This window comes from Adiantum capillus-veneris, chromosome 17 (assembly GCF_014529385.1).
Source record: "Adiantum capillus-veneris isolate H3 chromosome 17, ASM1452938v2, whole genome shotgun sequence".
NCBI lineage: Eukaryota > Viridiplantae > Streptophyta > Polypodiopsida > Polypodiales > Pteridaceae > Adiantum > Adiantum capillus-veneris.
Genome location: NC_140947.1, coordinates 8,090,851 through 8,104,671, shown reverse-complemented (window position 1 = coordinate 8,104,671; position 13,821 = coordinate 8,090,851).

Sequence of the window (13,821 nt, the reverse complement as noted above, 5' to 3'; positions counted from 1 at the left end):
AATTACGGGGTCAATCATTTGCCGCTTGGTTCCAAGTTTTCGCATGCTGACATGGCGAGCATCTAACGGTGGGCAAAACATTCTGACTCAGAATGGCGTGTAGATGAGTGGCTGGGAAGGCCTGCCCCCTGACCCTAGACTTTGACGGTGTAGGGAATGGCCCTCCAGTGGCCATTTCTTGAAATAATAGGCGATCGCATGGGAGGCCGGGAGCCATGGTGGGAGCACATTATTTTAAGGAATGGCCACTGCCGGGCCATTTCCAGCCGTTAATGGTCATGGGGAGAGGGACCAAGATTGCAACATTGCGTTCAATGTACAAACACAGTTGCAGGCGGTACAGTATTCCGTATGCTGATTTGGTCTTGCGTGGTTGGTTGCACATTATACGAGATTCTGAGCGCTGAGTTGTTAGGCGCTGTAGCAAATTCCACGTGCTGACTTGGGCAGCCCTGATTGGCATACAACTTTGAAATTCTGCCTGCTGACTTGGCAGCCATCCAACGGCTTTGGGGTGGGATTCTGTAGTAGACAGCACAGTAAATGGAGGGCTCAGATGTGCAACCCTCCTCCCCACGACCTTGAGGGCTCTTTAAATTGCTATAAATCAAGCAATTTCAATCTAGGATAGACTAGGTTTATAGACTCTAGTTTAGATCTGCGCACTTGAGGAGATTTTAGCATTTGTAAGTATGGCACATGTTTGTAATTCATTAGTGTATTGTAATGATGTAGTGAAACTATGTAAATCTGGCTCTTGGTCATAATGTATTCAATAACGTGCATTAATTTCATGTGCTCATTTGCACATTCCTCAATGTAAAACTTGGAAAAGTGCACTGAAATTGGCGCTAGATTGTAATTTGCATTTGCACAAAAGGTTTAAGTATGATATTATGTTCGATTCAAATCAAACTTATTTATTTAGTTAGAAGATTTGTACTAATGCTTGTTGTCTTGTACCTACAAAATCAGAGAAAGTTCAAAGTGCTAATCGTTCTTGAGGCATTGGGATTTCATGTGGCCAATGGTCTTTTAGCATGGCCTATCGCTCAAAGATATCTGGTCAACCAATCTAAATACAAGTAAAGGGACGAACGTTCCATAGCATTAGATATTGTGGTGGATGTCTTAAGCAAATTTCCCATTTCCATGGATGATGTTTGTTAAACTTCTTAAAGCTTGCCGGTTGACTAAGTGCCATGAGCACCCAAATCTGGAAACTCTCATTCATTGCAAAATTCACAAATAATTGCGCCAAACGTTAAGCTTAACTTTCCAAAGTTATTGTGAAAGTGCATTATTATTGTAAAGAGAGAGAAGAAGAGAGTTTGAGCTCTTGCAAGCACACGTGCAAACAACAAGCGAGCACATATAAAGATGGGAGGTTAAAATCTTTTTCTTCTTCTTCGCTACTCAAAATGGTAGGATAGCCCTACAAACAAGTGGCCAATGTAAAACTGCTAGAGGGTGATGGGGCAAGATAAGTTTTCTATCACTCTTGGTAGGGAGACCATGTTGGTGCTCTTGCTATAGTATCATTGGTGATGATTCTCGTTCAACTATCTCGTGCTAGTGATGAATGTGGGTGGGGAGTCATCCAAGCGAACAATGTGTTGAGCTTGATAACTCAACACTCTCTCTTAAGGTCAATGCCATCTTTTGTACTTTGAGCACCACTGGAAATCATCATAGCTTCTCTGCGCTCCAAGGGCCTTTGTAAAGATATCCTTGGGTTATTGAGGATTCCATTATTGTGATATGTGAGTGCAAAAGAAGGGGATCTTACAAGGGAGGAAAGGTGTATCTTTATAGAAAATGGTTCCGTACATAGGGGCAAAAAATTGACATTTGGTGCACGAGGTAATGTCCCTTCTTAACTAGTAGGGAATCCCACGGGGAAGATATCTACAATATGATGATTCGTTCATGTACTTGAGGTTGATGTCACCGATGTGCATTGTTGCTAAGGTTGTAGCACTAAAAGAAAACCAACCTCTGAACATGTATTCCCAACTCTTCAAGAAAACATGTGCAACCATGCTACCTCGCATGCTCCCAATGCAGCACCCATGTACTAAGCCTCATGGGTTTCTTCTTGTTGCTCTATTTCATAGCAACACTCCTAAGTGAGAACATAAAACCATTGACCAAGTGGATGAAGCTAGCCACAATCTTCCTATACATGCTCACCTTCCCTTCATGTGTCATAGGGTTGTAGAGCTTGTAACCATTTTGGTCAAGAGCCAAAAAACACACATTTTATAGCCTTTGGATCTAGTTTTGTTCCTAGCTTATCGGTCACATATACACCGTTGCAATACGTCTAAAAACTTTGAGATGTGATTTATCAAATTTTCTACCACTAAACATCTCTTGTGGTGTCATATTACGCACTCCAATAGGAGTCATATTCATAATGTAGATAGCTGTAGAGAGTGTATCATTTCAATAGCGATGTGACATGTTCTTCTCATTCGTCAATACTCTTGCAACTTTGGACCATATTGTCAAGCTCGACAACACCATTCTATTGCAAAGTGTACATGCATGAAAAATGTCTATGAATTTCTATGCATACATAAATAGGTGATACAAGTACCCGTGTCCCACATAGGTAGCTAACACATTTCTACTTGCGTGTTATTAGAGATCACATGAATAGTAGCTTGCTACCCAACTGATACCAACTTGTTAAATAGGTGATACAAGTACCCGTGTCCCACATAGGTAGCTAACACATTTCTACTTGCGTGTTATTAGAGATCACATGAATAGTAGCTTCCTACCCAACTGATACCAACTTGTTTCTCTTTTTATCAAGTGTCAATCATTGGGGTTTGCTTGCGTTATTGATGCTATTTTCCTCATTTAGGGTAGAATTGACAAGTAATAGCTACCACATTGCTAGTGTACCACCTATTCATGCTTTTACCCTTAAAGTAAAAAGCTTTGAAGTAGCCTTCTGAAGTGACTTGTAGCATTGCCTTGATCCATGGGAAAAAATATTATGTTCTTCACATTTCCTTTTTGGCCATGTAAAGGCTCATCGCTACCTAAGAGTTTCCCTCAGTGAGCCTAGTCCTTGTGATAGTAAAGTGGAAGCTATTTGGTTGAGTGAGATTCTTATCTAAGCTCTCAGCTACTCGTATATGTGATTAAGTGCATGGAGGACTATCTTCTAGTAATCTGCATCTTTAAGAGTTGGCTACTCTCAAGACTAGTTGCAAATGCCGAGTTGATGGAGCTCCTTTGGTATGTTTGTTCCCATATTGGAACTCATGTGGAGGCTTGTCCTATTTGCCCCTTAGTCTCTATTATACTTGAATGGGTCTTCAATTCATAATCGGCCACTAAAGTGGTGTGCTGCTGTGAACCAAGTTTAGGGTGGTGGTCCATGGCAACGCTTGCATTGTATAGAAAAGAGCCTTGTCTGACTCAAATTACTTGCCCAATTGATCTTTAGTTGGACCCGTGGTGGTTCTCTTTGTCTTCGGCTTTTACATTGAGGGCCATAGATACCTTTAGAGATGGAGTCTTAATGGAAAAATTCTCCTAACCAGGGTGAAACCAATGCCCAAGAATCTTGATTTCTTTGAGAATCCAATTGTAGTGTTGTATTGCAGACTCAAGGAAAATGTGGATGTTCACATTGAAGAGTGCGTGCGAGAGCGTGTGTGTGTGTGTGCAACAATGGAGAAGAGAGGAGACGCATGTTTGGGTGGACTTCAAAACACAATAGTGTTAGGGTTATGAGTCCTTATTCTTTTATGTAAAATGAATGGTCAGTGTTAGTTCCCGGTACTCAATGCCTTCCCCTTCTCCATATTGAAATGCTTGAGCACTTTAGCAATGTACTCAGAATGAAACAAATAGACCAATTTCTTGCATCTGTCTCGCTTAATGCGCATGCCAAGGATATGGCTTGCTTCACCCATGTATTTCATTTCAAAGTTTGCATGTAACTCTGACTTCAAGACTGAAATCTCATCCCTGCATTTCTCAGCAATTATCCACATAAAGGACCAAAATCAGCAAACTACCATCGTTAGCTCGCTTAGTGTAGAGGCAATGGTCCATGTTGCTACGTTTGTAGCCTTGAGAGAGCATGAACGAGTAGAATTTACGATACCACTCCCTTGATGACTGTTTTAGACCATAAAGAGTCTTTTCTAACTGACACACCAAGTCTTCATTGCCCTTCTCAACAAAACCTTCTGGCTGTTGCATATAAACTTCTTCTTGAAGATCTCCATGCAAGAATTCCGTTTTGACATCCATCTGGTCAAGTTCCATGTCGTCTTTAGCAACCAACGCAAGTACACACCGCAGAGCAGTCATCTTGACAACCGGAGAAAAGATCTCATCAAAGTCAATACCCTACTGCTGCTTAAATCCTTTAGCAACAAGTCGTGCCTTGTACTTGGATTTATTATCATGAGGTGTAATGTTTTTCTTGTACACCCATTTGCATGGTAATGCATTTTTACCTTTAGGCAACCGAACCAACTTCCAAGTTTGATTCTTATGCAACGAGTCCATTTCTGATTGCATAGATTTCTCCCACTTTGCCTTGTCATCCATTGACATGGCTTCCTTATAGCAGGAAGGCTCTCTGCAATCTGTCAACATAATGTAGTCCAATCTATCCGAAGGCCTTGAAACTCTTGTAGACCTTCTAATAACTGCTTGAGCCGGTTGTCCCTCAGCAACATCTTGTACTGCAGGAGGATTCTGTACTTGTTGTCTGACATTAGGCACTTCAGCCCAAGTTGTGGACAATTCCATCTTCTTGGAAGATAACTCACCTCCACTGTATGCACATGCTTCTCATGCATCTTTTTTCATTGAAGTATACGTCATTACTGCGAACTATCATTTTAGCTTCAGGATCCCATAACCAAAATCCCATCTCGCCAGGATTTCCATAGCCAAGAAATATGCATTTCTTTGACTTAGGAGCCAACTTGCTTCAAAAATCCTTTGGAACATGGCAATACGCTTCACAGCCAAAGACTCTAAGATGCTTGTAAGAAGGTGGCTTCCCATACCAAAGCTCTTCAGGTACCTTCTCATGTAAAGCCTTGTTAGGAGATCTATTAATAAGATGGACAACAGTTGCTAACGGTTCCGCCCAAAATCCATTAGGAAATTTTGCATTAGACAACATGCTACATAACTTCTCTTGTATGGTACGGTTCATTCTCTCAGCAACACCATTTTGTGGAGGGTTATATGGAGCAGTAAACTCTCTTTTGATGTCTTTGGAATCACAAAAATTCTGAAAGGCTTTAGTGACATACTCACCACCATTGTCTGACCTCAAGTACTTTACTTTCTTGCCAGACCGATTCTCCATCAATGCCACAAAATTCTGAAGTTTTGAAATAACTTCATCCTTCTTCCTGAGAGGATATACCCACACTTTCCTTGAGAAGTCATCAATGAATGTAACAAAGTACAATGAACCTCCTATGGATACGTTAGGCATAGGTCCACAGACATCACTATGCACTAACTCTAATGGCTCACTTTTTTGAGTGCTTCCCCTTTGGTGTGGTGACTGTGTTTGTTTACCATAAAGACAATGCTCACAAACTAGAAAGTCTGAGAAATTGAAGCCATGTACATAACCAAAACAAGATAAGATTTTCATTCCCTTTTGAGACATATGTCCTAACCTACGATGCCACAAAGAAACACTTGGCTGCTCGGTTACACAAATTACATGGTTTTTAACATTGGATACATGTAGCATGTACATAGTCCCAGACTTTGAGACCATGTGCTAACACTAAAGAACCTTTGGTGATCTTCCAAGAACTATCACCAAATGTGCAGTAATATCCAGCATCATCCAATTGTGATGTACTAATCAAGCTTTTGGTAAGCTTCGGCACATGTCTCACATTCTTGAGCATGAATGAAGAACCATTCTGAAATTTTAGCTGCACATCGCCGACACCAACTATGTCGCAAGCAAAATCATTGCCAAGATGAACACGACCTTTACGGGCTGCATCATATGTACTGAACCACTCTCCGTGAGGAGTCACATGAAACGATGCACCTATGTCAATAACCCAATCCTGTAAAGCATAGTCATCAGTGGCAACCAAAAATGCTGAATCCGTGGCAGATGTGAGATAAATATCTCCATCAGAATCTTCAACAGAAACATTGTTGATCTCTTCAATCTTTATACTGCTTTCCTTAGTCTTGCCTTCTTTCGATTTCTTGTCTTTACCTTTCTCTTGTTTCCACTTTTGACAGTCTTTCTTCATATGACCCTTTTTGTGACAATGATAGCACTCAATGTCTTTTCGGCCACATGATTTGCTACGAGATTTTCCTCTTTGATTTTGCTTGCCCTTTTTCTTGTGATCGACCCCCACGAACAACGAGAGCATTGCTAGTACCACGAGAAGTATCAAATTCTTCCTGCTAACCTCTTCAGTAAGAAAACTGCCCTCAACATCAAGACATGTTAAACCATCTGGAGGTGCTGAGTTACTTATGGTTGTGCGAAAAGTATCCCAACTTTGTGGCAGTGTAACTAGCAAGAACATTGCTTTGACCGAATTGTCAAAATTGACTCCCTGCGCACAAAGCTGACTGAAAATTGTGTTGAACTCATTGAGATGGTTGCACATGGGTGTGCCCTCATCCATCTTCAAATCAAGTAACTTTTTTAGCCAATAAACCTATGATGCTGCACTTTGCTTCTCATATAGGTCACATAACTTCTTCCACATCTCATAACTAGTCTTTTTCATGTTCACATTGAAGTACACGTTTTTTGACAAAGTCAGCATGATGGTGGACCTGGAAAGCTCATCCAACTCCTGCCAATTATACTCATCCATATCCTCAGGCTTTATCCCTTTCATCTTTATTGGCTGTATCTGCTTCTTCTGTACTAAGACATTGTAAATTTGTTCCTTCCAAAATGGGAAGTTAGTGCCATCTAGCTTCTCAATGTTGAACAAAGAGTTCTCCGATAAAGCCATCACTCGACAAGGAACAAAAGTGATAGATCCGCTCCACTAAAGAAGGTGATAGAAAACCTGAAAAATTTCGGCAGAGTCTCCCTTGCAAAACTGACTTCTGAACCCAAAACAAATGTGTACAATGACTGAAATGCTGATCAAAGTGGCTAAACCGGCAAGATAAAATCTCAAAGAACTGTCACTGTCAATGTCTCCAACTCTAGAAGAGTGTCTCTGACCAATTGAACACTGTCAAAGGCATATGCATAAAGATGACAATAATGCCAACAATGGCGGGTCAGCAGATGCACACCAATAATGCACTAACTGCATAAACATACATCCTATGTCGATGCCAAAACTATGGAGATGTCGGGGGCTCGCTCCAAAACCTGTATCACCGAAAGGATCTCCACATTTGAGAATCCCCCAGCTCAATAAAACCTTACCACGACCCTCAACAATAGGCTTTGCATATTTCCATCACAATACATAAACCGCATAAAATCTTACATCAACAACAGAAACCCTTTTCTGTAACCGTTACAGCGGTTTGTCTGATATAACAGACCCTTGAGACCTTTCATCAAATATGCATGTGACAGACATTGCAGAAAGAGTCTGCAACGAAAACCTGTACGTAGAAGAACCGACGAGGGTAGCCCACCCTGCTGTCTGAACTGAATATCTCTCAAACTGTGCAAAATTTGCAGAAACCTCCTTCTGCAAAGTTGTAGACCACGTACAAACGATTGGGGATCACACGAATGGACTTGAAATAAGCTATTTTTATAGATCAAAACAGATCTATAAAAATCTGTAGCTTCTACTTCACTACCTACAAGCAGTTTGAGTGACGTATCTCAAAATTGGTGAAGATTTTGAGAAAACTTTCTTCTGCAAAGTTGAAGAGGACGAAAAACTGATGTAGATAGAACGGAATCGGCTTAAATGAAGACGTTTTGGTAGGCCAAAATAGATCTGCAAAAACGTGCTGTAGTTTTTGTTGCTTCTCCGCTTGCCTCCCCGCTGAGCTCCAATGGTGCTCCCAATCCCTGAGCTTTGATACCAGTTGAAGAGCGCGTGTGAGAGTGTGTGTGTGTGTGTGTGTGCAGGAATGGAGAAGAGAGGAGACACAGGTTTGGATGGACTCCAAAACACAATAGTGTTAGGGTTATGAGTCCTTATTCTTTTATGTAGAATGAATGGTCAATGTTAGTTCCCGGTAGCCTCCGACCGCCCAACACTTAGGTGCGGCACATTGGGCTTTACCACCCCAACCCACATTAGGTAGAATGATACATAAGCCTCTACTAAGGACTATGCAATCACTCATCACAAATTCAATTGCAACATTGTGATCAAAGAATTATATATATGGATCATGAAGGAAAATTCTACCATAGAAGGCCAAAGGAGTTCAACTTTGGCGGTAGCACACACTTGACCAAACTCCCAAGCTCAGATAACATGAGGTAGAAGGTCTTGGTATATGCATATAGAAAGATCCATTTGGGAAAGAGTTACTCAAGTTACACAACAAATAACCAAGATGGGATGAGCTACGAGCAACTAAGCAAAAGGAACCACTGCGTGGGAAAGACAAAAGCCGTCTATCAATTATTAAAGGATGCGAATCGATAATGGTACAAGTTAGAAAGACACCAAGGTTAAATTATCTAAGAGAAAGGATCATTGCATGGGCAAGGACAAAGCCGTCTATCAATTTTTTAAGGATGAGGATCAATACTGGTTACGAGTTAGAAAGAATCAAGGTTAGATCAACCATTAATATAATAAAGGTGCAACATGGATTTAAGTACCTCTAACTCTTTTGCTAGTGTGCACTCTTCTCCATTAGAACTTGTGGCACAATCTAGCAGTACTGCACCATCCATAGGATCAAAATTCAATGCACCTCAAATATCATGGCTGAATGGAAGCTCTCCAACACCTTAAATGCCAAATTTTGCACAAGAAGGCATCCCTCATATGTTTGAAGAAGTTTCTAGTAATCAATTCGTAATGCTATCACTTGATCTTGAGCATTTTCTAAAATACCATGCACCATTAACACTTGACATTACAGAGCATATGACAAATATGACTTATCAAAGCACATAAATACCATCACTTGGCCACATTTTCTAGCCTCCAACAAAAGATAACTAGACACATTTCTTTAGAGCAAAGAAAGGAAGGGAACAACCCTTTGGATCTTTCAAGGTTTTAATAAACATTTACTAAACAAGCTATCAATTACAAAAAAAAACTCTCATCAAGCCAAGTAGCAATAGTGCCGAGGATCTCACCAAGGGCATCGTCAAGTTTCAAGCCAAAGTCACCACCAAAGAGGTAGCTTTTAATAGAAAGCATGATGGACCTATTGAGTTCAAGAATGAAATAGATGCAAGTTGACGACTGCAAAGGAAGTACAATTGAAGGGGTGTTAGGTCAACCATGAGCTAATATACATCAAATTTCATAGATGAGTTTTGAAGATAAGAAGTCAGGTTTTACTGAAGGGACCAAAGAAAATAGCTTTCCCAAGGAAGACAAAGACATGGTTGACACCATACCTAATATTAGTAAAACAAATGGGCAAGATCTTCTACAAATACAACCTACAACTACAACCGACAAACAAGTGAAATTAGAAGAAATAGAGGAGGTAATGTAGGAAACAAAAGACCATCAACAAAGGAATTGACTTTACTCCTTGGGAAAGTATCAAATCTAGTATGTTTGGTAAAGAAGAACTATTTGGCCAAGCAAACATTTGACTTAAAGCTAGAACAAAATCTCATGTCTTATGGGGTTTGGGTATTTTCCAAGTAAACCAAAGTTGCACAGTGCTCCACCATACATTTCTATGGCCAAAAACATTTTAAGAGAGTGTAGAGGACCGGTCTTCACCTCCATTATAATCAAGCCTCAACTTTTTGAAGGTAAGTTTCATACAATTATAATTAAACATTTGCAAGAGGACCTTGTTCTTGGCAAGTTTCTGGCACAAAAACTTGTAGAGCTCTAGAGTTCATAAGCTACAAAAAAGCAAAAGCATGTGGATACACCTTAAGGAATGACTCAAGCTCACGCTGATATAAGTACAATTACATTGGATGACCGAATCACATTTGAAGGCTTAATAAAGAACAATCCTACTCAGTTGGCCACAACTAAAGTAATTGAAGTAGTTGCCCCAAAGAAGAAGGAACCTACATTTAAAGATACCAACAACATGTCACAATCCATAATGTAGATAGTGGTTGCAAAGGATGCAATGAAGCAAGAAGCAAATTAGGCACTAGAGCTGATCAAGAATGGTAAAATGGAGCTTCATAAAGACCAAGTGAAAATTTCTACAAATACAATGCATATAGGTGAAAGCAAGCAAGCATACATCTTCTGCGGTGCCACCAACATGAGTTGAAGTGTTAGAATGTGAAAATGGAGCAGCATCAAATGTGTAGCTCTACTAGATTGTCAAGCAAAGGGAAATATGGTTTCATACCAAGTTTGTGCTAAAGTTATGGCATCTCAAGTGAGCTTCCCAATGTGATCACATTATTTACTTTGGCTTTTAGGTATTTTCCTTTCTTCCTATGGAAGCATTTTAAAATGCTGCCTCTCTATGGCGCGATGCTCCACTTGGTGCATCTCCACTGTTGCAACAAGGGCCACCATAGTCAGCATTTCAAAACGCTAGCGCTAGTGACCCCTTAATGACGGTAGAGGAAGTTAACCTCTTGGTGATGGAAACATCCTTCCCAACGACCCCTTCCATCCTTGCATTCTATTATGCCTCTGGTGTTGGTGCTTGGCACAATGGGTGACGGTAGAGGACTCCATATCCTATCTAGCATTTTTAAATGCTAGCGGCCTTTGCACCCCTTGACGACACTATCTATCCTCACTCCTACAAGATGTGTTTTGGAATGCTGTTTCCAATGGATCTTCCTAATGAGGTTCCCCACATTGCCCCCCTTTCCCAGATGGCTCAAAGAATTCACAAGCCTTGAGCAATGCTCATGGTGGGTAGCATCAAAGGGAAAGATTTGAGGGCACATTGGAGTGGATGAATCTTGGATTGGCTTGAAAACTAGGGATTTTGGAGCCCAACTTTTGCTTGCAAGGGCATCAGAGGTCTTTGTTTTTGGGAGGGGATTGGTGCAAACCTTGTGGCCCCTTTTGAAGTAGTGGTTTGAGGAGCGGATTGAAGCTTAAGAGAGGGACATCAGAGGGAGTTCTTTAGTGAATGGCTTGGATTTTGTAGCTTTTGAAGTGCAAGAAGGTATTAATTTAGATCTTGCAACTACAATGTGGCCCCCCTTGCTTGAGCGCCAACAAAAAATTAAACAACAATAACTACGCCCATTGGAACTTGATAATGTGACTCTGGCTCATGTGTAAAGGCTTATGGGACATAGTTGACGTCTCGGAGCCCCGTTCTACAAGGAATCCCAATAACAAGTACACCGGCCTTCAAGATGACGAGTATCAAAAATCATGTGTCAATTGGGATGATAGTAATGCGAAGGCAATGTCAAGCCATTGCAGAATATCTTACAAAGGAAATTTCTTCAACCATTCAAAATTTGAAGATTACCAATGATATGTGGTTGAAGCTCATTGGAATTTTTTATGGGATTCTACAATGCGAGCAGTCACCCTTCTTGAACAATTATTTGCCATCAAGTTTCCACCAAGAAGTTCCATGCAATCATTTCTTAGAAAGGCTAAAGTTATTCATGATCACCTATCGACTATCAAAAGTGCAATAAATCGTACTCAGCTAGTTGCTTTTGTAGTCACAAAGTTGCCTGAGGAAAACAAAACGGTGTCTAGGATACTTTGGCTACAAATCATGAAGGAAAAGCTGGAACTTTATGATCTCACCTCTTTTCTCATCGAGTAGGAAGCCGTGTCGATAACTCAAGGCAAAATTTAGATTTTTGACGAAGGTGTGGAAGCACTTGCTGCTTCAGATTCTAGAAAGAAGACCAAGAGCCGTTGTTACAACTGTGGAAAGCATGGTCATTTGTCTAAAGATTGCACATCTAAAGGCAAAGATAGAGGCTCTACAAAGGACAAAGGCAAAGGCAAGCATAATGAGGAGAGTAGTGATAGTGACTCATTGAAGGACAACAAGGAATATGTTGGTGTGATGGAGACTACGCTGGTAAGGAATCGTGGCTTCTAGTCAAATGGAGACCATTTCCACCAATAGCTTCAGCTAGAGAGGTGCTTGTGAATGGCATAGAGGGGAAATCAGTGCTCCTTATAAATATTTTGGACCCTTATGTTGGAGTTCCAGTTAGCTGTGTTGGTCGAATTATAGACAGGATGTGTTTCAAAGTTCATTACCTTGAAGTATTTTGGATGTGATTTGTTCACAATTCACAAATGGGGATTCTTGGACGTAGTGTGGTCTACAATTCAATTTTCTAAAAGGAAATTGATGCTTAAGATGGCATCCTTTTTAAGGTACAGAGTTGACGGTAGCAAATCCAAGATGTATCCAACATGACAATATTGTTGGGTGTCCATGGTAGCTTCTTCATCAACTTGGTCTCACCATTCATGTCCACTATGACTTGGAGAGAGGGTGTTAAAGCTATCGCATCTCAAGGGAGTTTCCCAATGTGATCTCACTATTTATTTTGGCTTTTAGGTATTTATTTTACTTATTTTTCAAAGTATGGGTACGACAATTTACTTAGGTGGGTATATATGCAACCCATTGTCCCCATTGTAAAATCATCAATTATTCATTGCCAAGGTTGGCTGGTTCAAGAGACTCTCTCTCTCTCTCTCTCTCTCTCTCTCTCTCTCTCTCTCTCTCTCTCTCTCTCTCTCTCTCTCGTGCATACTCTCCTTGGTCTCTATGCTTCCACATCATCGACTTTGATAGTTTAGAGTAATCTTAGCAAGCCTTTGCATGAGAAAGGGACAATAGAATGGTGGCTATATTTAACATTCAGAAGAAATCAAAGAAGGTGGAACTTAAAGTGATGGCTCCAAGTGAAATGTATGAAGAAGTAGTTTATGGTCAATGATGGATGGTACAAAGCCGATGCTACATATAGGATCTACAACACAACTCCTATCTTCTGCATGCTAGATAGAGTTGCAAATCCAAGTATCTATGGTGTCACAAGCTTTGATGAGGTCAACCCCTATTGTTGTCAAGGCCACACATCCAAAGAAAGGTAAAGCTAAATTAAAGCCTTCCAAATACTCTAGCTTTGTATGTATATATATCGACCAATTCTAGAGGCATCTCCACATTTGCAATGGAAAATGTGGCTCAAGAGTCTTTGATAAGTACACAGAGAAACTATATCAACTAATTCTAGAGGAATCTCCACATTTTCAATGAAAACTGTGGCATAAGAGTCTTTGATAAGCACATAGAGCAAGTCGTCATAGTCAACTCCAAATAAAAAATCAAAGGTATATCAACCATATGTCCTTTGATAGGATCTTTGAAGTGGAAACAAATGAAGAAGGTTTTTTCAAAAGACTTATGTTCAAGTCAGTGATCCCACATGGATTGAAGATTCACATATAGCAAGGAAAAACAAGCACATGGGGTGGATTGATTCTCTATATATTGGAAGTGTAAAGGCACTTTGAAGGTCAAAGACAATTATGAGTACCAAAGCCACATGTCACAAGCTGCTCTGTAGAGAATTCAAGGACAATTAAGGCACCAAGGCATCATCAACCAAGGAAGGGAATGAAGTCAAATAGAGGTAAAAGAAAGCAAAGACAGTAGTAAACGGCCTTTACCTCCAAGAACCTTTCAACAAGCAATGGGAGCGGATTC